The 22088-nt window shown below is 34.8% G+C and overlaps 2 pseudogenes; one reads left to right on the forward strand and one right to left on the reverse strand.

The window, feature by feature from the left end:
- Nucleotides 1-1549: 1549 nt before the first annotated feature.
- On the forward strand, nucleotides 1550-2215 carry LOC132254931 (blue copper protein 1a-like; annotated as a pseudogene).
- Nucleotides 2216-5449: 3234 nt separating this feature from the next.
- On the reverse strand, nucleotides 5450-18002 carry LOC100255058 (annexin D4-like; annotated as a pseudogene).
- Nucleotides 18003-22088: the final 4086 nt, after the last annotated feature.

A 22088-nucleotide genomic window follows, 5' to 3' on the forward strand; every position in this document is an offset into this window, starting at 1 on the left:
TTAGTTTAGCCATTAATTTTAAAAAGTGTTATGATAAAACCCTTAAAAACATGACATGATGTAATTATAATAATAATAATAATAATATATTTATTATTCATTGATAAGATTCCAATTTCCTCAATTTATCTATCCTATCAATGCATAATACTATTAGAGCATTTAAGTCTGATATTTTTTGCATCGTACATGACTTAGGTGTGTTAGAAGTTGTACAGGAGATCCAAGTCATAAGTTTTTTGTAAGTATTTAATTTGTCATAGCTAATTCATGAATTTAGACAATTTATTTGAGGTTGTAATGCACTACCTCCTCATTAAGAGGATAACTTGTCTTGGTTATTGAGATGTGCTTCCTATGGTGAGTGCACTAGTGTGTATGGTAAGTTATGACATTAACTATCAAGTAGTTATGAGCTCTTAACCTTGAGAGGACACTAAGTTTGTGCTAAAGTCATCAATGACTTTGACTTATAGGTGAGACCTTAAGGTGGTCAAATATTTCTCATGAATTAGGTCATTGTTAATGAAGATTGATGGCAAAGGTATAGTCAAGATAGGCACCATGACATCTCATGGGTTTGAGAAAACATGTCCCTTTGGGTGATCCTAAGGACTTGTGATCAAGAAATATATAATTGTAGTAATTCCTTAATTGGAATTTGATATATGTTCTTTGTAAGTTAGAATATGTTAGTTGATAACATAATAGGAAGATTTAAGAGTACTTAAAGATTGTAAAGACAATTTTGAGAGATTGATAGCATATAGGTTTAGATTATACACGCCATTTCATGGGGAGCCTACATATGGTGAATAGTAGATCACATACCTGAGTTCTTGTATCTTATTGTAATATCATGCGCAATCTAACCATGACATGTTTTAAAGAATAAAACGCATATCTGAGTCATGGATCATAAAGTGGTAGAGATTGCTTCATGAACAACAATAAAACTCCAAGGTTAAACTTTTTATTCAAAGTTAAAGATTACTTCTTGTTCAACATTCTAAGAGACCTCCAACACTCATCAGCTTAGATTAATTAAAAGGTCGTGCAAATTGGGTTTGGATTGGCATTTTTGTGGTCCCACTTTTTCTATTTGCCTTTTTCCAGCCTAGTCTCCAAGCCGGCAAGAGTCACCCTCTTAAGGGAGTTCCATTTATACTTCTAAAGTTAACAATTAGCCATTGTTTAATAATTTATGCCAAAATCATGACTCCAGTTCAAAAAAATTATCCTTCTTTATTTAATAGTATGTTTGGACAAAGGAAATCGCTTAAAGAAGAAAATTCTTTGTTTTGTAACTATTGTCCAACATTAGCCATGGCATAACTTCGTTCTAACCAGAGTTTGACCTGGCAACACGTTGTGGCCTGCGGACCCAGCTGTTTCTCATGGTTGTTGAGGCTTTCGATGAAACTATGAGCTAAAAAAGTTGCTATAAATAGACCCTTTATACCCTAAAATGGACGTCAGTGCAAGTCGGAGAAACACATTGAAGCTGGTATAAAGAAACTTTACCACTAATCAACTTCAATCAGCTCTAATGGCTTCTAAACAGTTAGCTGCCCTTGCAATCTTCGCAATTGTTCTTCCTGCTGTGGCCATGGCAACTGAGTTTACTGTTGGAGATGATTAAGGTTGGACCATTAATTTCAACTATGAAGCCTGGGCCAAGGACAAAGTCTTTCATGTTGGCGATAAACTAGGTAATGTAGCTCAAACTATCACTTTCTTTTTCCTTTATGACTTCTTTTAATTCAAGCTGCTAAAAATATTGTCGTCAATTCTCATACATGCAGTCTTCAAATACACGGCGGGAAGGCACAATGTCTTCAAAGTTAACGGTACTGCCTTCACGAACTGCACTATACCACCAGCAAATGAGGCTCTTACCACTGGAAATGATGTGATTACACTGGCCACCCCTGGAAGGAAGTGGTATATTTGTGGTGTGAACGACCATTGTGCCAACTATGGACAGAAGCTTGCCATCACTGTGCTGGAAGCGTGGGTGTCTCCTGCATCAGCCCCCTCCACCCCCGCAGCATCAGCTCCCTCCACCCCCGCAGCGCCAGCCCCCTCCACCCCCGCAGCACCAGCCCCCTCCACCCCCGCAGCACCAGCACCCAGTTCTGCTTATGGGATCTCGGTGTCTGGGTATCAGCTGCTGATGGCAGCCATGGTTGCTGTTGCTTTCCTAGTTGTTTGATCTGCTTTTTCTCCGGGATTACCTTTGATCATCTAGTTTTCAAGAGATTTCTTTGTTTCATTGTTCTTTTATACAATTATTTTTTCGACTTAAAAATGCGATGTGAGATGAAGTTTGAGTGGAAATGAAACATCCAATTTTTTTGTTTCTATCATTCTAATTCAATTCTTTGATTTTTCTTTTCATTCTTTTTATCTAATTGTTTAATATCCCTCTTAAATTAGAAAACCATGTGGAGATAAAAATAAAATAAAAAGCTCTCAATATTCCTAAAACATAGCTCTAAACAACACCTCAAAGAAATGGGGGAACTTTGCATCATTTCTAAGTTGGGCCCAGGTTCTATCTCCTTCAACTTCTTGAACAAGGTTCCCTTTAGTTTGGCAAAGGAGGCACTTTTCACACTATCTTTCTAATAATTTATAAGGCATACTTATTTGTTTGCGATTTTTTTCCTTCATATTTACTGCAAAGAGCATCAGAATTGGACATGTGTCTGCACTTCTTTACTGAACTTTCGAAAATAATGAAGCTTAACATGGACTGAGTTCGGATCAGTACATACTTTCCTTATGTTCCCTTTAAAATATTAAATGGTACAAACTTTTGCATGTTGGTCACAAAACATAGTGCAGGTTGCTGTGTATGCCCATTTGAGTTTCAACATTCTGCACATCTCCCTATCTTCTTTTAATGCTAGAACCACTCCACAAATTCTGTCAAACATCCATCAATTGGGTAACAGAATCATCTTTGTGCATTGTCATTTTTGAGTGTGATCTGCTACCTTCTTTCTGTTACTTGTTTCCAGATTGATGCCACTTGTATGTGGTTGAAGGAGACTTGAACGAGCATGACAGAATTGTTGGTGAACTGTGTGCGTGAGACAATGAGGGACTATCTGAATTTGATTGATTTAGGTCTCAAAAATAAGCATGCAAGAAGGTAGGACATGGTAGTGGCACTTAGAATTTTTTGCTAATTCTTGGTTTTACATTACCAAGTTGTAATTGAAATGATGAGCATTTCATTCTTATTTTACCGTCTGGTTTGTATGGAAGAGATTGATGCTCATCACTTAGAGAAAGGATTTGGTGAAAATGACAACACTCACTTAAGTCTGTTATTGATTTTGATATATATATATATATATATATATATATATATATATATATAACTATTACTATTGATTTTGATATATATAGCTATTACAAGAAGGATTAGTTAGTTACTTATAATCTAAGTTGGCATAACAAACTCTTAACAAACTTCCTAATAGGTATAAGCTTAATTTAACTGTATCACTATTATACCCCTCACATGCTAAACGATGGTACTAAGTGAAAGCTTGTTACACAGGAAAAGAAAACGAGAAATAGACAAAGGCTTAGAAAAGACATTAATTGTTTGCTCTTTGTATGGAATATAACAAACATCCACTTCATTGTTGAGCACTTTCTCAAGCATGAATTGAATATCAATGTCGATATGTTTAGTTTTGGAATGAAAAATAGGATTTGAAGTAACACAATAACACCAATGTTATCACACCACCACATGAGGGTTTTTCAAGAGAAAGACCCAACTCATGAAATAGAGATTGAATCCAAATCAATTTTGTAGTGGTAGAAGCTGAAGCACAATATAGGAATAGAGACTTTTTTTATTGAAGAATTGACTGACACACTTTGACAACTAGATTGAGAAACACTAGGCTCTTGTAGCAGAGAAAGCAAGGCCTTGAACTTAGAATATGACTTGGACTATGAAGATTGTGATTATGTGAGATCAAGTTGATAGAGACCATTCCTAAGAGCTCGTTCCACCATAATTTTCTTTGAAGCTTTGTCCTTGCTTAGACAATAGTCATGACAGAATTCAATTAAAACATTATTATATTTTGTAAATTAAGAAATATTGAAAAGATTTTTGGTTATGAGTGGAACATGTAAGATGTTATTAAGGAGAACGGGTTTAAAAGAATTTTTGTAAGGTAAAAAGGAATTTCCAAAATGAGAAATGACAAGTTTAGAACCATTACCAACCATAAGCTTCTCATTGCCTATGTAATCTACCTTGATAGTCAGATTGTTCATATCGACAATGATGTGGTTTGTCGCGCTACTATCGACATACCACTCGTGACCTGCAAAGTTAGAGGTGAAAGCAATATTTTCCTGATAACCAGTCAAATCAACACTTGAAAATCTAATATCAAACATTTTGTAGCATTTAGCAACCACATGACCAATCTTGCCACAAAGTTGACAAATTGGCTTGTTGCCATGACTAGAACCACCATTGTCAAGGCCATGATGACCACGGAAATGAGAGTTACCACCATGATTGGCATTACTCAATACAACAAGAAAAGATCTGCAATAAGCAACATTAGTAGAGGGAGAATTTTACAAATCAGTTGGCAAAAAGACCAATTGATGTTGAATCATCATTTCATGAGTCTATATGACAAATTGAACCTCTTGAAGAGTGAGAGCATCATTTCTTGAAGTAAGATTAACAATGATTGACTCATATTCAGGATAAAATCCAACAAGAATATAAAGAATAAGATCTTTATCAATAATGACCTGACCAATAGAGTTAAGATTGTCAGTCAAACCTCACATCTTAAGAATATACTCCTCTACACTAAGAGCTCATTTCTTCAGTGTTTATAGCATCATACAAAGCTGCATCACTTTGGCCTTTGATTGAGACCAAAAAAGTTATTCACGTGTGGACCAAAGTTGAATAGTGGTAGCACAATGATTGACATGATTGAGCATTGATTCGCTCATCAATAAAAGAATCTAGCTTAGAAGAAACTGATCATGCCTCATTCAAATTAGAAAAAGATTTTAAACCCTAGTTGGTGGAGAACTAGGACTATTACAAGGAACTTTGACAAATTGAGGTCGAATTAGAATAGATCCCAATAGAAAGCCTTCAAATCCTTAAGCTCGTATAGTTGAAAGCACTTGAGCTCGCCATTAGTAGCACTTATTGTGATCCAACCAAAGAGAAAAAACATTGAAATTTGGAACAAAAGAGGCAAGAGGCAAATTAGGAGCACCAAAGGAAGTAGAGGAGGTCAAAGACATGTTTCTAGAAAAAATTTCGAGAAAAAAAATGGAAGAATTTAGAAAGAGAAAGAAGAGAGAGAGAGAGAGAGAGAAAATAATTCTCAAATGCAAACTTGCTCTGATACCAACTTAGAGAGAGAAAGGATTTGGTGAGAATGGCGACACTCACTTAAGTCTATTATTGATTATGATATATATAGCTATTACAAGAGGGTTCAGTTAATTACTTACAGTCTGAGCTGGCATAACAAACTCTTAACAAACTTCCTAACAAATACAAGCTTAATTTAATTATATCACTAATATCATCAAATGTGTTTGTACATGTTTACAAGAATGGAAAAGATTGTTAAAATATTGACTAAAGAAATGCAAGTTGTATTCTTATTAGGCCACTCTTCTAATCAAGCTCACTAAGAAATCCTTATAGTTTCCAAGAGCTACATCTTCAATCTTCTGGGTTAAAGGAACTTTATATTGCTTATCAAATTCTTCTATGATTTCCTTCATATCAACATTGCTCCGTGTCACTATTACTCGAGTTAGGGCTTCTTTGGTATTCTCATCTGCATCATCTTTGAATGCATCATTTAAGACCTAAAAGAATTGAAACAATCAATCCAATACATGATTCTACAAACAAATATAAGATCATTTCTAAGATGTTGTTCATGATGAATTAATCTTACCTTACTGAAATATGCTTAGGGATTGCATAGGCACTGAAGTGTCTCCTTCAAACTCATTAAAGTGTCAAGATCCTAAGCAGATTAATGAGAATCATACTAAATTGGTCATTTAAGATGATAAGAAAAGTAAATCAAAGAAACCCTTCATGTGATTTTTCGTTGTTTTTCCTACTTAATTCGTTCACTTTTTAATAAAAAGAAAAAAGAAATAAAATATGAAAATATTAAATTGTTTTCCTTTGCTACATTTCTTTTTTATATATATATTTATAATTTGGTAGGTATGTTATACTCCTTCCCCAAAGATTTAGACTTAATAACTAGAGCTCTCTCGGTAAAAATCTTGGCTCTTACTCACCATGGTTTTTAAAATAGATGACATAATTAAGAAAAGTTTACTATATAAAAAACACCGAAAACCTCTCTTCTAACTAATATGGAATATCATATTACAATTTCAATTTTATTATTATATATCTACTAAGAGGTTTACTTATCATTGTTATTCTTTCAAACAACTATGGTACCTTCCTTTTTTTTCTTTATTTAAAATTTATTTTAATTACAACTGTTGTTGAATTAAAGTTTAAAGAAGAAAAATCAAGGTATATTACACATTTATTATAATATCATTCTCGTTCCTTACCTCATCTATATTTTTGCCATAAATCTCTTTATAGTACTTCACCACTGCCTTGAGATGGAGCTTACTCCTTGTTGTTAGAATCCTCACTATACCATCATCTTCAATTGGGTTCTTCTTATCAACATTCTTAACCGCAATTGCAAGTGTCGTGGCCTCTGATCTAGCAATACCCTCATTAACTTGCGACCCTTCATATCTATATGAACTCACAAGGGCTACTAGGAGCTATCAATTTAGGAAAACAAATTTTCGTTATACCATAATTTACATTAATTATGGAAGTATTTAACCTTTATTAAATACCTTTAAAATCAAAGATTTCAAATAGGGCCTTAATCTATCATAAACAAGTTAGATTTGTGTTCTTTTGCCCTTGTACTAATTCAAATTGGGTCAAACATAAGATGAGGCTAGAGAGGGAAGAACTTTGGTGTTAGCCAACTATATTGTCATGCGTTTGAGGCTTAATTTTTAGGTTATCAACAAAAGAGCCATGCATATTATGGCACAATGATTGGGCCACATTGCTTGGGCTAGCCCAATCTTGAAACATATGAGTTGGCCTAGTTTGAGCACAAAGTGGGCTCTTGTCTTCATATAAAAATCAATCCCACAAACCATAATAAATGCTTTTAATTTTATAAAAATATTATAATATATTTTTAATCATATAAATAAAACCGTTAAGAGGAGTATTTGAAAATTTTAATATTTTACAAGAAGTAATAAAACTATCATGAAATGGATTCTCAAAAGATTATAAAGTATAACAATTGTGTGATAAAACTGTTATTTTTCATATAAAAACTATGCTCATGCTTTGAATATCATTCATTTGATGCGATAACCTGACTGAAGTGGCACTAACCTTGCGTTCGATGCCTTCAAGTCGGGAAGCAACATCCTCGATCGATTGGTTGAAGAGGGATTGATAAGCTTTCCTAGCTCCAAGCAGCTCTTCTGATGATCTTGTGCATGCAATCTCAATGAGCAAGCCATATGCTTGAGGACCCTTAGTAATAGCCTCATGCACCAAACGAGCATCCCTTTCCCAAGGATGCATGATCCATTGCACCACAATATCCTGACCATAAAAAAATTCAAAAGAGTCATAAGATTGCAAAAACTTCAACCATTCATAACTAACATATTATCACATCCTAATATATGTGCCTTGGCAAAATATAATACAATACTCTTAGGAAAATACTAAGATGCTAAATTAATGCCTCTAAAACTTCGAATTTCGATTTCTAGAAATATACGATGAAATTTGGATCATTGAATAAAAGTACAATTATAAAGAAAGAATCATGGTATAAAAACAAATTAAATTAAGGCATAAGGGAACAAAATTAAGGTATAAACAAATGAGACCAAGGTATAATGGGATAGAACCAATATACAGAGTAATGAGACCTTGAAATATGATACAAATGAATGAACTTGGAATACAAAATAATGAGACTTGAATTACATATGCGACACCATTTATTGGTGGTGCCTTTGAATAGGTTCCACAAAAAGTATATTTGGATATTGTACTAAAATGTGTCATCGTGTCAATTAAAAGCACTTAAAAAATAAGTCGATCTAAAAATAAGTCAATTTGATTGATCCATGAGTATAAATTGGGCATGAAACGATGATATGAAAGGGTAAGTGTTAGCAAACAATAACAAGTTTATGAAAAGAAAATTTTATTTCATTTTATTTTTCATTATTTGAAGTAATGGTATTATATCATATATATGATTACTACTCAAAAAGTGCAATTTCATAGCTTATAATTAACTCTTTTAAACACTTTTGAGTAGTAGTTATTGCCTTTTAACCCAATTAACATGTTAAGGACCCTTGCAATCATTTCTAATCAAATTGTGTAAGTTTTGGTGTTTTTGTTAGTAATTTGATCACCAAAACAATCCAAGAATGAGGGAGAATTGTATATAGTTCATGGCAAAGCTATTGGAAGCTCAAATTCATGAAGAACCAAGCTTTGGAGCTCCATAGCCCTTTGCCAAATTCGTTCAAAGTATGCAAGGAGAGAAGCAAGGAGAAGAGGAAAACAGAGTGAAGAAAATAGAGGACAAGCAGCTTCAGTCTTCATGCGCACTTTTGGAGCACTTCCCGAAGTCCATTTTCTACATTCTATATACCATTTCAAAGCTCAGGAAGTCAAGAATCCAATGCTTCAAACGGTGCGCGATTCGGAGTTGAAACGAAGGAGTTACAGCCATTGCAAGCAGATCACTCCAAAGTGTTGCGAAATCAGCCTTTTGTTGCGAGAATTTCGCAGCCTTTTTGTACAGTGCTATGGAATTCCTCCTGAAGCTACCCGATACATGCCGCAAGCTGGAACACTGAGAACCTCAAGGTGGAAGCCAATTTCGCAGCCCTGCGAGTTTAACTTGTTGTTGCGAAAATATTTCGCAGCCCTCTTGAGTGTCTGCGAAATCTCGCAGACACCATTTTCACCTGCGAAATGTCCTTAGTGCTTCCTGATATTTGTGCACCGACTCTTTTAGATCTTTTCTTCAGATATTTTTGTATAAATTTCCATTCTTCTCCTTGTAAGCCACCAACCACAAGATTTCTTAGCTAGGAAGGTTGGAAAAACTCCTCTATATATAAACTCTCTTGCATCCACTGTAAAAAGACGCTCGGAGAAGTATGTAATATATAGAAATATCATATATAGAATATACAGAGCCTTGCTCTGTTTTTCCTTCTCTTTCATTTTTCATTTACTTTTCTTTCTAGCCAACCAAACTCTGAGGATTTTTCCACAGAGGATGAGAGGCTAAGCTTTTTGTCTCTTGGAGTGAGGAAAGCCGGGTAAGTTTCCACATGCATAATTTGGAAGTTTTGTTGTTTTAGTTTTTAATGAAGAGAAAGTGTGACCCGTTAGTGATTTCTATGTTTTTAAGTTAACTTAAAACGCCTTTAAATCACCTGGGCCAACACTTGGTAAGGCAAGTGATTTCCAACCATGGAAATGCACTAGTTTACCCCTTGCGAGCCTTTGGGAGGTGACTTGAAGGTAGGATTTTCTAGAATAGCCAACACTTGGTAAGCTTTTGGACTCCTAGGAGACATCCATTAGTTATCTCTTGCGAGCTTGAGAAGGGAAGTCCAAGGTTAAAGATCACCTTGAATGGTAAGTGCTCGTGAGAGGCATGAACCATTGCAAGTTGCATCAGTGAGAGGGATTTAGTGTTTGAACCCATTGATGGGAAGCATCTGTACAACACCGGTTGGAGAAGGAACTATATGTTAATTCTCTAATGCGAGGAAAATAAACAAGTGACCGGAACTCTCCAGTTTGTATGAGGAACGAGCCTAGTGATCTGAACTCCAAGAAACATCTTTTCTTTGTAGTTAAAATCAGTTACTATTTTTGGTTAGCTTAAAACCAACTTTTTCCATTTAAACAAGTTTATGTTTTCTTTTAAAGCTAACCTTGGAATGAAAAGGCACCAATTCAGCTTTGAATTAATATCATTTGCAAAGTGAAAACCCATCCCAGTGAACGATCCTAGAGCCACTATACTATAGTAGCTTTGTCTTTGCTACCCTAGTATATGGTGTAATAGGTTATAAATTTTGTTGATTACTCCCTCAATCAAGGAGCACCAGCTGGACACGAATCAGCTGAGACACCAATTGGGCACGAATCAAATGGCGCCGTTGCCGGGAATCGAACCCCGAATCAAATGGTGCCATTGCCACTTCAGCTGCTAGGGACGAATCAAATGGCGCCGTTGCCGGGGATGGTGCCACTTTACAGTGATATCACCTTTTCAGAGTACTTGTGATCTTTATCACAAGTTTGGTGACTTTTCTGTTCCTTTTACTAACTCTTTTTATTTCTTTATTGTTCATATTTTAGTATACTTTTTATTTAGTTTTTAGTTTACCTTAATTTTCTTTCTTTGAATTGTTTTTCTTTTGTTTTCTTTTGTGTTCTCTGTTTTTAATTCACAAATTGCTAGTTGTGCATGCCATATTGAATACGAGATAGCAGAGGAAGCCATGAACTTCATGAGTTATGTGGCTGAAGTCTCAAGAGAATGGGATGAACCAAATGCTAGAGATATGGAAAGAATGATGTCTCAACCTAAAGCTAAGGGTGAGATGTATATTTTGAATGACAGCATGAACATGAAGGCAGAAATTGCAGCTATGGAAAGGAGATTGGAAAAGCTAGAAATGACGAATATGCAACCAGTGCAAGCCATCTCTCAAACACCATTGCAAGCTATGCCTTGTGCCATTTGTCTATCATATGAGCACTTGGTGGATGAGTGTCCTACCATTCCAGCCAAGAGGGAAATGTTTGGTGATTGCAACACCTACAATTCCAATTGGAGGGACCATCCAAATTTCTCTTGGAAACCACAGCCACCTCAGTATCAGCAACCTGCTCAAGCACCACAGCAAGCCTCAAACCTTGAACAAGCTATGGTGAATCTTTGCAAGGTCGTGGGAGATTTTGTGGGAAAGCAAGAAGCCACCAATGCTCGAGTGGATCAAAGAATGGACAGAGTGGATCAAAGAATGGACAGAATGGAGAGTATGTTGAACAAAAGAATGGATGAAATGCAAAATGATATGGCCCAAAAGTTAGATATTCTCCAAGATTCAATCTCAAGGTTAGCCAACCTCAACACAATGCAAGAGAAAGAAAACTCTCCTTCTCAACCTTATCAAAATTCCATGAGTATCCATGAAATGGAGGCTAAGGAGGGAGAACCTTCACAAAAGAAGGAAATTGAAGAAGTGATCACTCTGAGGAGTGGTAAAGAGGTTGATCTGCCCACATGCAAGCTAGAGCATAAGGTAGAAAGTGAAACAGAGAAAGAAAAGAGGGAGGAAATCAAAGGAAAGAAAAAGGGGAAAAGCATAGAGAAAGATGGCTATGATGTTAATGTACAAAAAGAATCACAGAGGATAGTCATCAAGGAAGAATTGATGAAAAAACACATGCCTCCACTTTTTCTCCAAGCTTTGTATGAGAAAATCATACAGAGAAAGCCCCAAGTGAGAGATGCAAGCTTCATATGGGATCCGGGCAAGCTAAATCAGGATCAAATTTTTTGATGGACTTAGTTTTTTTTAAAGACTAGCTAGTCCATATCTTTTTGTTTTGTTAATTTCTTGTTTTAATTTTGATTTCAATGCTTTAATTTTGATTTCAATGTTTTAATTCTAATTTGTTTTGATGTAATATAGGTTTTTGGATGATCAAAATCAAGAGGAATTGCAAAGAAATTGAAGAAAAAAAATCGGAGCAAAATCGGAGCAAAATCAGAGTCAAACGGAGCGAAAACAGGGGAGAAACAGGGGAAAAACAGGGGTCTGCGAGATTTCGCAGCCTCTGCGAAATCGAAATTTTGCTGCGAAACCAGTTCGCAGCCCAATTACCCTCTCTGCGAAAATTTTCGCAGCTGCGAAACCAAATTTGGCACACGAGTGCCACTTCGCAGCACAGGAGCCCCCATTTCGCAACTGCGAAAGCGGCTGCGAACCACCAAAGCACGAAATCCTCCATTTCGCAGGGAAAGCTCCATTTGGCAGGGTATTTGGCAGCTGCGAAACCATTTTTGGCACACGAGTGCCACTTCGCAGTACAGTAGCATCCATTTGGCAGCTGCGAAACGCATTGCGAAGTGGTAAAACCTGATTTCGCACCAAAAGTCCCATTCCGCAGGGTATTTCGCGGCTGCGAAAGCACTTTTGGCACACGAGTGCCATTTCGCAGCACAGTGACCCTCATTTCGCAGCTGCGAAATGGCTGCGAAATGGCTGCGAAGTCCCAAACAGTGAAAATTCCCAATTTCACAGCCGCACCCCCATTTCGGCAATTGTTGGACACATTTCAATCACTTCCTGAAGTTCAAATTATGCATGAAATATCTCGTTGGAAAGCTTGGGAAGTCACGAGTCCACAGCTTCAAACGGTGCTCGATTTCGATTTGAAACGGAAAAGTTATGGCCGTTTGAAGATGACTGTGCAAACCATGAACGGAAATGTCGTACCTCCATTTTGCTACTGTTGGACACATTTTTGAAGCACTTTCTGGAGCTCAAATTATGCATATGATATCTCGTTTCAAAGCTTGGGAAGTCAGGAGTCCATAGCTTCAAACGGTACTCGATTTGGATTTGAAATGAAGAAGTTATGGTCGTTTGAAGACAAGAGTGCAAAGCTGAGCGAGAATTTCGCAACCGAAACACCATTTGGAAGGGTGTTTCGCAGCTGCAAACCAATTTTTGGCACACGAGTGCCATTTGCAGCATAGTTCCCTTCATTTTGAAGCTGCGATACACCTGCGAAATCACTTTTGAGCTTTGAAATGGCTATGAAATGATCTCTAAGCTTCGATATGGCTACGAAATCACCTATGAGCTGCGAAATCACTTTTAAGCTACGAAATGGGCTGCGAGAATTCCCCTCCTCTACGAAATCCACCCCCTGCTGCGAAAATGCTCCAAGCTTCAAAAATGGTCTGTGAACATGCCACTTTTCTGCGAAATGATCTCCAAACTTTGAAATGGCTGCAAAATCACCTCCAAGCTTAGGAATGACCTTCAAATTGCAAAAATTGACTTGCGAGATGGAGGAAGGTTTGCAAAAACACTTTGCAAAGCCAAAGGAAGTTGCTAAAATGCCAATAGAGCCCTGCAACCATGCATATGAAGAGGAGAGCCCCGCGCACCCTGGGATCACACACACCAAGCCTCTCACTCCATTTCTGACCTCCTAAAACCATCAAATCCCATAGCTACCAACTGAGAGCTCCAGTTGAGGATACTATGCCACCAAAGGAGATTACCATAACAGAGGTCAAAGTCCTGATCCAACCCATTCAAGAGGCCACCACAGACACATCAGCTCCACAGGACCCTACCATTGCTTGATCATCTCTTTACTTTTTGTCTTTACATATTATATTAGTGTAAATAGCTCCATATTTTGATATCTTCTGGGATTGGATGTATTACTGATGATACATCAAATGTAGACATCATGTTTGTTTAAACTTGGCAATTTTTCTATTTCCTCTACTCACTAACTCTTATGTTTTCTTTGAAACATGTGGTTTCTCCTATATGACTCAAACTCCATGTCACTAAAGAGGTACCACTTCCTCCCTATTTTTTAATCGCTTTTGTCACATTGAGGACAATGTTCAGCTTGGTTGGGGGGAGAGTTGAGGAAGTAAGTATTGTTAATAATGCTAAGTTATTTTGGTAATTTAGTTGTTTTTTGCTTAATTTAAAATTTTTTTTTAGTTTTTATTCTACTCTCCATGGTTATTAAGGAAAAATTTTCAAAATGAAAAGGGAGAAATTGAATTTTTGTCTTTTTACTTGACTTAGATTTTGTATTATGCTTATTAAAGTTGATGAATTGTCGAAACTTCTATTGAAGTCAACCTTAGTTCTTCCACTTTAAGCTATCCACACACTGTGCACAATAGGTTCCGAGTATAAGATGAAAAACTATTTCCCTCTTGACTTAGGAAAGTTTTAGACTTGGTACCTTTGACCTCATTTAATAGTGTTGGGACACCTTATAAAAGGCCAATGAGTCTTTGAAGAAGAAAAAAAGAAATAAAGAAAAAATGTTTGCTTGCCTTGAAACCCGAGCAAGGTCTGAGGGGTATATGATGAAAATCTTTAAAACCTGGTGCCCTAAGCCTTCATTGGTTGGGAGTCACCGACTTCAATGCTCGTTACAAGGGTGAATAGGTGGAGTTTAACATACTGTAGGTGCTTGGGTATTAAAATTCATTCTCAAAAGTCCGGGGTAAAATCCGAGGAGTTAGTGGTTGAAAGATCCTTAAAACTTGATGCCCTAAACCTTAATTGGTTGGGAGTCATCGATGGACCCCCGTTACATGGACAATTTAGAAAAGAATACCTTTAAGCCTTGTACTCCTACAATGAAAAAAAATTGTGAAAAAAGAGGTGTGTTCTTAGTCTATTGGAGGTTGATTAGTTTGCTAAGCTTTGAAAAAGAACTAGGTTGGGGGGAGAGATTAGTTTGACATACTATATTCGGAAACTAATAAGTAACACTTAGACTTTTGTGGAAGAGTAAGGTTTGACCATTTGGGAGTGGAAACTCTTTTAAAGCTTAAATTTGCATAATGCCTTCTCTTTAAGAATTGTGATTAGACAAGTTATTTGATAACTCTTGTTGAAGTTTGAGTTTTATTTCTTTAACGTTCCATGTGAGAGTTAGATCATCATGCCACTTGAAAATTGTTTTTTGATCAGCATGATGTTGTAAATTATAGTAATGTTTATTTTTATTTTTCTCTCCTTCATTGCTAAGGGACTAGCAATATGTCGGTTGGGGGGAGTGATTACTACTCAAAAAGTGCAATTTCATAGCTTATAATTAACTCTTTTAAACACTTTTGAGTAGTAGTTATTGCCTTTTAACCCAATTAACATGTTAAGGACCCTTGCAATCATTTCTAATCAAATTGTGTAAGTTTTGGTGTTTTTGTTAGTAATTTGATCACCAAAACAATCCAAGAATGAGGGAGAATTGTATATAGTTCATGGCAAAGCTATTGGAAGCTCAAATTCATGAAGAACCAAGCTTTGGAGCTCCATAGCCCTTTGCCAAATTCGTTCAAAGTATGCAAGGAGAGAAGCAAGGAGAAGAGGAAAACAGAGTGAAGAAAACAGAGGACAAGCAGCTTCAGTCTTCATGCGCACTTTTGGAGCACTTCCCGAAGTCCATTTTCTACATTCTATATACCATTTCAAAGCTCAGGAAGTCAAGAATCCAATGCTTCAAACGGTGCGCGATTCGGAGTTGAAACGAAGGAGTTACAGCCATTGCAAGCAGATCACTCCAAAGTGTTGCGAAATCAGCCTTTTGTTGCGAGAATTTCGCAGCCTTTTTGTACAGTGCTATGGAATTCCTCCTGAAGCTACCCGATACATGCCGCAAGCTGGAACACTGAGAACCTCAAGGTGGAAGCCAATTTCGCAGCCCTGCGAGTTTAACTTGTTGTTGCGAAAATATTTCGCAGCCCTCTTGAGTGTCTGCGAAATCTCGCAGACACCATTTTCACCTGCGAAATGTCCTTAGTGCTTCCTGATATTTGTGCACCGACTCTTTTAGATCTTTTCTTCAGATATTTTTGTATAAATTTCCATTCTTCTCCTTGTAAGCCACCAACCACAAGATTTCTTAGCTAGGAAGGTTGGAAAAACTCCTCTATATATAAACTCTCTTGCATCCACTGTAAAAAGACGCTCGGAGAAGTATGTAATATATAGAAATATCATATATAGAATATACAGAGCCTTGCTCTGTTTTTCCTTCTCTTTCATTTTTCATTTACTTTTCTTTCTAGCCAACCAAACTCTGAGGATTTTTCCACAGAGGATGAGAGGCTAAGCTTTTTGTCTCTTGGAGTGAGGAAAGCCGGGTAAGTTTCCACATGCATAATTTGGAAGTTTTGTTGTTTTAGTTTTTAATGAAGAGAAAGTGTGACCCGTTAGTGATTTCTATGTTTTTAAGTTAACTTAAAACGCCTTTAAATCACCTGGGCCAACACTTGGTAAGGCAAGTGATTTCCAACCATGGAAATGCACTAGTTTACCCCTTGCGAGCCTTTGGGAGGTGACTTGAAGGTAGGATTTTCTAGAATAGCCAACACTTGGTAAGCTTTTGGACTCCTAGGAGACATCCATTAGTTATCTCTTGCGAGCTTGAGAAGGGAAGTCCAAGGTTAAAGATCACCTTGAATGGTAAGTGCTCGTGAGAGGCATGAACCATTGCAAGTTGCATCAGTGAGAGGGATTTAGTGTTTGAACCCATTGATGGGAAGCATCTGTACAACACCGGTTGGAGAAGGAACTATATGTTAATTCTCTAATGCGAGGAAAATAAACAAGTGACCGGAACTCTCCAGTTTGTATGAGGAACGAGCCTAGTGATCTGAACTCCAAGAAACATCTTTTCTTTGTAGTTAAAATCAGTTACTATTTTTGGTTAGCTTAAAACCAACTTTTTCCATTTAAACAAGTTTATGTTTTCTTTTAAAGCTAACCTTGGAATGAAAAGGCACCAATTCAGCTTTGAATTAATATCATTTGCAAAGTGAAAACCCATCCCAGTGAACGATCCTAGAGCCACTATACTATAGTAGCTTTGTCTTTGCTACCCTAGTATATGGTGTAATAGGTTATAAATTTTGTTGATTACTCCCTCAATCAAGGAGCACCAGCTGGACACGAATCAGCTGAGACACCAATTGGGCACGAATCAAATGGCGCCGTTGCCGGGAATCGAACCCCGAATCAAATGGTGCCATTGCCACTTCAGCTGCTAGGGACGAATCAATATATATATATATATATATATATTAGAATTTTCTCATATTATATTTTGCAATTTTTTTATACAAAAAAGTATTTATAGGCTATATCTAGTACCAAAATACATTAAAACTAGGTTAAAAAGAGAACATTTTTCAACCATTTTCCATGTGATATCTATAATTATGACTTTCAGCTAACATTTCTATTACAAGAGGAAGAACATGAGTACCTTAAACCGCAGAAATTCTTTCGTTAAGCATGCAATATGGTGATCATCCCACCTCTCAAAAAGACGTTCATCCTCCAAGAAGAATTTAGGAGTTCTCTTTCTAAAGGATTCCAAGTGCTGCGAATGCCACTTTCCTAGGATCGATACCATGGAATCCTCATCAACTCCAAATCCTAAAAATTACAAATTAAGGTTGCTTCAAATAGATGGACTACATATAATTCCTAGTAAGCCTGTATAAAATAAAGCAAATAGAAAATAACAAAAGCCTAAAAAAGTTGAATCTCACAATTTAAGACTATTATACCATAATTTAGAGTGTGATAGATTGTGATTTTAAGAAGTATTTTTAATATTTCTTACATTTGAAAATTTCTATCTTTCGAGTATTAAAAATGTTAGAAACACTTCCTAAAATCACTATCAGATACATTCTTAAAGTTCGTTTGGTTGTAATTCTAAAAAATGTTTATAACATATCTAATGTTTGAAAAATTTTATCATTCAAGTACTAAAACAACGAAAATCATTTCTTAAAATAATTGTTAAACACATTCTTAGTGTCCAACTAAAATAAACAAAATTAAATGAAAAAAAATGATAAGAAAAATATAAGGGGCAAACCTGAGAAAGCCTTGGTGAGAGCTTCAAAGTCATTTGGAGGATCCATTTTGGTTGTTTTTCTTTTCCCGAGTCACGCAATAAGATGAAAGGCTTCTCATTCATACATGAATATGAGATGATGATTTAGTAAGCGATCCATCCAAGGGGATGGATGCAGTAGAATAAAATGTACACAAAAAATGGAATGACTTGTGGGAAGAGGAAAGGCATCTGTCCTCAAAGGACTGCAAGTCAATATCATGGAGTCCTTTCACTGATTATGAGATTCCGACTATAGTGTTTGAATTTTGCTTTTAAGACTTGATTTTCTGATCAAGACTTTGACCTAGGTTTGGGTGATTTTAGTTCATGGAATAATGATTTTGAACAATTTGAATATGTTTTGATCTATATCTCTTGTGGGCCGCCGGCATGGGAATTGAATACTAGTACTGGTACAGTGTTGGTCAAAGCTGCTTTAGAATTTTGTCGTGAAAAGATTCATGGAAACTTAGGCACTCATCACGGTGCTTAATGTTCATGTGCCTCTTCTATGGGGGTCAAATTATGATAAATGTATTGTGTGATCAAGTCCTTATGTATATACATGATCCTACACAAAAAAAAAAGGTTGATTAGCATTTAAAGTCCGTTTGATAATGATTCTATGAAACGTTTTTAATCTAAAAATACTAAAAATGTTTTCTAAAATGACTCACAGACGCATTCTTAGACTCCATTTGATAGTGTTTTCGAAAAACACTTTCAACCTACAAAGTATTTCTGAAAAAAATAAATTTTTTGATAAAATTTAATAAACACTTTTAAAAACCATTTATAGTATTAAAAAATAATTAATAAAAACACTTTCAACCTAAAAAGTATTTCTGAAAAAAATAAATTTTTGATAAAATTTAATAAACACTTTTAAAAACCATTTATAGTATTAAAAAATAATTAACAGTGTTTTTTAAAAAAAACATTTGATAATTGATTCTCTTAAAAAACTTTTAGAAAAAAAAAACAATTTCAGTAAAAAAAAAAAAAGGGGTAAAAACACTATCAAATAAACTCTTGAACCTGTTTGATAGTACTTTTAGGCGAAGTGTTTTTATTGAAAATGTTTTCTCTATAATATTTCTATGAAAAACTATCTTATGAGATTATGGAAAAATGATTTTAATAATGTTTTTGACAATATGTTGCATAAGTATAAAAATATTTTAATATTAATAAATTATCAAAAAGGACATATAATTTAATTACAAAAAGTAAATATTATAATAAATCCAAAACTTTTCATTGTAAAAGAATGTATAAACATTTATATTGTTAAAAAAACTAAAACTAATAATTTTTATAATTACAAGAAAATTTTGGAAAATATATATTTTTAAATGAATTAATAAATAAACATCAATCATAATATAACAATTTTTTTAACTAAAAAATGAAACAAACTATTTGATTATATATTAAATTAAAAATAATATAAAAATAATAAATTTTTATTATAAAATGATGGGTGGTAGCTACTTAATATTCAAAAGTTTTCTTAAATTGTATTTGTTTAAAATTAAAAGAGTCAAATATTAATTCTTACCCCGTTGTATTCCTATGTGGAGTGGAGAGTTGGGTTATAAAATATGGTTAAAATTATACCTTTTATGATGCCCACATAATGTCCATTATAAGCATATGCGAGTTTCTTTCCTTTTGTGAGGTAGGAATGCCTAAAAGCATTAATTTCCAATATATATTTGCAATGTACACATTATTCACTTTATAAAACTTGCTCATCTAGAACGGAGAGTACTTTGGAGTAGATTTCAACTATATTGAACGAGAGTGATAAAAGCCTTCGACTGTAGAGTCTCCACTCGGATGGAGAGGGAATGAGGAAGAGAAAAGTGAAAGGGAAATGGAGGGTATCAGAAAACACTTGGAGGTATTTCAGAAATATTTGTAAACTTTTAAATGATTTTAAAAAAAATCACTTCCTAAGTGCTTCTCTAAAAATCGCTTCAAGTATTTTTCTAAATTTTTAAAAGTGTTTTTTTTTAAATATTGTCAAATACCTATTTTTTACCTTAAAAATGCTTTTAAATATTTTTAGGACTAGAAACACTTTTAAGAAGCATTACCAAATGGGCTTTTAATTATTTTTTACATAAAAGTTTAAGACATATTTGGATGTATAGTATTGTTAGACACCTTAAGAGCTATGTGAAGATATAGGATCTAATATTAAAAGCTTCAAAAAGCATCCATCCCTAAAATTGGAAACCCTTTTTATGACCCCCTCATTTTTTAAGCTCTTAAATTTATTAAAAAAAATGGTAAAGATCCTATATCTTCATTTCTAATATTATCGGAAATGATTTTTTTTTTATTATTCTAAAATTATAATTTTTAGAAAAAAAAAATTATTAGAGTTATGAAAAGATTAAGGCAAAAAAAAAAAAAAAAGTGGGACAATGATCTGAATTAATTTGTAAAAAAATTTCAATCTTTTCACAAGTACTTTTATCTTTAAAAAACCTATAATTCTAATGGATATATAGAAAGTTTATCCTTGAAAACTCATAATTCTAATGGATATATAGAAAGTTTGGTAGATGCCAATATAATTTCTCTTTTAACACTTCTAAACAATCCAATAAATTGGTGCTAGCCTACTAAGCCTTGAGGCCCAAAAGAGAGCGGGCTTGAACAGTGAAGGGATACTGCCCAGCCCGTGTAATTACATGGTCATACTATTTGGGTCAGCCTAGTCTTGAGATCTATGGGCCATCATGGTTTTGGCTCACTAAGGTATCTCTTAGGCAAGCTCAACATGCTTGATGCACTTCTCTTCTTGGAATAAGCCCAGAGTTGGGACGACCCAATCTTGGTAAAGCCCATGTAAGAGCATCTAGGGTTACTCAGTGTACTAATGCATGTGGCAAAATTCTAGATGAGTGAGAAAGACATAAATTTTAGTGGGTTCGGGTCACACATAATCACGTTTCTCATTCAATTAGTCATGTTTATGAGAAAAGACATTTATGATTTGTTTCACCCAATTTATTAATTTTAAATATTTAAAAATTCTAAAAATTTAAAGTACCTTTTAATTATGAATAATATCATATAGTTAAAAAACTTAAAGAACTAAAGTATAATTTCATTAAAGATTAAAAATATTTTATAATTTAATAAATAAATAAAATTATAAAGAGTATATAATTAAATTTTTATGTTATAAATGTATTATAACTTAAAATAAAGAATTAAATTAATTAAAAGTTAAAAAATTAAACTTAGAAGTTAAGAACAACTAAAAATATATATTTTAAATTAATATTCTTATGAAATTAAAATTTTAAAAAGGTTAATTAAAATACAATCATATTAATGAGTTTAATGAATTAAAATTATATTAATCAGTTTAATGGGTTATAACCATGTTAATAGCTAGGTTTCATAAGAATTAGTCTCACCCATTTACTTTGAAATTCTTCGATAGCATGCAGTACAATTTGATTTGGGAAAAAAAAAACCAAACATATCATTGTATGATAAGAGTATTATTTTCCATGCAAAAATTATGCTCATATGCTTTGAATGTCTTCTAAGTGGCACTATCTCTTCCATTTGATGTCTTAAATTTGGAAGTCAACATTCTCAGTTGATACGTCAAAGAGAGATTGACAAGCTTTTCCAGGCTTTGTGCATGTGATCCCGATGAGCAAGCCATATGATTGTCGACCCATGCATGGTCATAGCTTCTCAGCATGTCAAATGGGCATCCCTTTCCCAAGTATGTGTGATCCATTGCACCAAAGCATTCTAACCATGACAAAACTCAAATCTACCACAAGATCGCATTGACATCTTGTCACATCCTAATATGAATGTCATTTTTTTTTTTTTAGAGTTGTGCAGTTCTCTCACTAAAGAAGTATAAATACTCTGAATTCCATTTTCCAAATATCATTGTCATTCATTTCTCATCAACTTCAAATCCTATAAAAGCAAATTAAATTAATATAGGAATTAAATTACTTATGATTGGGTCGAGAACTTTCTCTATGTTGCTGCTTATGATGAAAGCTATTAGAGAATTGCTAAATGAGGGGAATGAGGAGATCTATGACATGCCAAAACCTAGAGGTGGGCACTTGTAGGAATCTTCTCTGCATAAGCGTTGTGAGCAGAGAGGGTGTGGGGGCCATTTTGAGAGAAAATAGAGGGAAACTCTATTGAAATTTTCCTAGTCAAA

Source organism: Vitis vinifera, chromosome 13, assembly GCF_030704535.1.
Source record: "Vitis vinifera cultivar Pinot Noir 40024 chromosome 13, ASM3070453v1".
Lineage (NCBI taxonomy): Eukaryota > Viridiplantae > Streptophyta > Magnoliopsida > Vitales > Vitaceae > Vitis > Vitis vinifera.